We start from the raw sequence: 3,297 nt of genomic DNA on the forward strand, positions 1-3,297 counted from the left end.
CTGGGGGGATGGTGTCCTCAGTAAGGGGGAGGTCTGGGGGGATGGTGAAGACTCGGCAGGGCTGGGTGCTGCTGTCTCCTCTGGAGCTGCTGGCTGTGGAGGCTGTGGGCGGAGCGACGTCGGCGGTGGGCGGAGTTGCGTCGTCGGCGGTGGGTGGAGTTGCGTTGGCGGTGGGCGGAGTTGCGTCGTCGGCGGTGGGCGGAGCGGCGTCGGCGGTGGGTGGAGTTGCGTCGTCGGCGGTGGGCGGAGTTGCGTCGGCGGCCGTGACTTCAGTGTCAGTGGCAACGGCAGCGATGGTGTTTGCTGTCCCGGAAGTGGGGAACCCGGCGGTGGCGGATGTGACGTCACCTGTGGGTTCTCCAGTAGTGGCCTTGACACTAGTATCACAGTGAACAATTTTATGGAAAGGAACTTCCTGCTGACCACACAGTGATCGCTCTCTGAATTAATTTCTTTGAAAGGGGGAAAAAAAAAAAGTATTACGTAACGTGAAAGATGGATCCTGGAGGGCCAAACGGTAAATGTAATTGTATCAAATCAAGCCTCATACATCCAGGTCTCAGTGGCCATTTTTAAATGTGCCTGTGTTATATATCCCCACTTCTACAAACCACTCATTCATACTGAGCAGACTATTCAACAACAGAAAGCATCACAGCTTACCAGAACATGGAGGAATGGACAATGAGCCAGGCAGGTCATTTGCCATCCAGCTCCTCGTAACCCACTGATAAGACCAAACATCCCTTACACAGCCCGCTTGAGACTATGTGAACCTTCTGAGCAGCACTGAGGCACCAGTAAAGAGGCAAAGCCCCCCACTAAGGGCCAGCACAATGGACTGAAACACACAACGCTGGCGATCAGAAGACCACACTGCATGATTAATTGCAGCCGCACTTCATTAAGGGCTTGCAGTGAAGTGGATAAGTATGCCAGAGGCTTCTGAGCCAGAACTCTGGGCCCACATTCCACTCCAGGGATGGATGCCAAGGAAGGTGCGTTCATAATTGGGCCAAACAGGATCAGCTTATAAATCTTTCCAACACGTGCCTATGACAGGCAGTGAGAACAGGAGAGATCAATGGGCAACTGTGCTGTGAGGAGAATGACAGAGCTTGAGAACAAACGTGAGAGAGTATGATCTAAAACCAACCAACTCATGTTGGAAAGGGGCAGCTGGACAGGCAGTGTGGATTAGATTGGGGTCCAATCTCCAGTCTGAATGGTGGTAAATGTAGAAAACCCAGCCTTTGGCTAAGCCGTGTTTAGGATCCCCTTCCGAGCCTCTAGTAATGGAAAAACAGATCTCCCAGACACTTGTGAGCAACAGTCGGGAGTAAAATCATTGGGGTGATCCATATTCTGCTTTTCAGATATTTTGTACCAACCTGTTTAAAAGATGTATTACACAAGTCTGGAGTAGGTGTACCTGGGTTTCCTGGTTCAGGAGGTAGAGAAACTACTACTGCAGCACAAGGGCCCTCCAATTCTAGTTTTGAATGGTTACAAAAACATGGGAAAGGCTGATTGACAACTCTGATCGATCTAAATCGAAGAAACGAAAACCTGGGCCCTCTCCCTGCTAGCTGAGAGAGACACACCACCTGGAAGATGGACCAATGGCAGGAGAGTGGGGGAGGGGTGCTATGAAGTGGGAGGTCATGCGAGAAGATCTCCAGGAATACCCCAAAGCAGAGACGGCAACAGACCCCACCACAATCCCAGATATCAAACACTCTTTCAGAACAGTAAGCCTTCTCTCGCATATATGGAAACTTTACATTCATGCTTGACAGAGAAACAGTAGTGGGAGTGGTTTATGCATTTTATTATGGTACACGTAACATATTCCCAATCTGTTTGCAGAATTAACAGCACAATGACCGGATGTCATATGACATGGTCTCATATACACATGCAACATTTACATGCCAAGTAAGTCATAGAGATCATACATAACACAGGCAGCTCAGTGAGTACACAAGATTAGCAGTGGGTTTGTATTGGGACAGATGGTGAGGCATGGTGGTGATGAGAGGTGACTGGAATCAGTCAGTCAATGAGAATGTTGAGCCTTTTGGCAGCAGGAACACTACCCTACGTTCAAATCCCAGCATCCACACAACAGATCTCACTTGTTTATGAATACTGTTTTAGTTGAAAGGAACAAGAGGCCCTGACCCCCTGAACACAGTCAGAGCTGTGCAATGCAGCAATTTGGTCGAGTGTTTAGAACTGTCACACATCCATTCAAAATTTCTCCTGCACCACAGAGAGTTCCCATGCATGGAAACAAGGCTTTTTGCCAAGTTGTTGATAAGAAGAGTTTTTTGTGAAGTTTTCTTATTCTAATTAACCCTGTCTGTATAAACACAATGCAAGCATCAAGGCATCATTTGCATCTCTTATTTTGTAAGAAATCAGTTCATCGTGTTTTTACGACTCATTTTCTAGTCCAGCAGCCACCACAAAGATGTAGGAAATCAGTAAGAAACAATTTTAATTTGCAAATCCAATTCAAAATCCCCTCTTTCCTGATTTCAGGGTCTGCATTCCCCACGTCACTCTCACTGAAACTTACCTCTTTAACTTAGGGCTCTTTACAGTCACAATCTGGCAAATACTGCAAACCCATGAGAGAGAGAGAAATAGGAAAGGAGGGCTTTGAGGTTAGGGAGAATTTGCTGAAACAGGAGAGGATTTCAAGATACTCAGTAAAGATATGGGTTATGCAAGTCACTCCCAACACTACTTTACGGGAGCTGTGAACCAGGAGTTCAGGGTTCCTTGATAAGAACTGTGCTCAAAGAGAAGATATTCTAATCAGGAATTACCAGGAACAGGATCCCATTCCATGTCTAAATTAGTAGCTACTTAATGAATCAGTCAGGAAGAAACTTTCATTTATGTAGTACCTTTCTCAACCTCAGTGGTATTCCAAAATGCTTCACACAGTTAAAAGAAGTATTTTATAAAAGATAGTCACCATTATAAACATTGGAAACATAGCAGCCAATTTGTAAAGGAAGACTCCATTATCAGCAGATGATCGGATCATGGTTAAGGGGTAACTAAATCAGAATAGCAGGGTAAATAAACCAGAATAGCAGGGAAAATAGACCTGCTCACAGCTGCTGGGAACTCAACAGTGAAGAGATGTGGCGAATTTGGCAGGGCACAGAATGTTAATTCAGCACAGAGTGTGCCATGGACACAACAGAAAGCTTCACCAATGAAGAACAACGGTCAAAAAGGGGAAGGATGTTTCATCATAAATCAACAAATGACTGAAAG

Source organism: Rhincodon typus, chromosome 26 (genome assembly GCF_021869965.1).
Source record: "Rhincodon typus isolate 14 chromosome 26, sRhiTyp1.1, whole genome shotgun sequence".
NCBI classification, from domain to species: Eukaryota; Metazoa; Chordata; class Chondrichthyes; order Orectolobiformes; family Rhincodontidae; genus Rhincodon; species Rhincodon typus.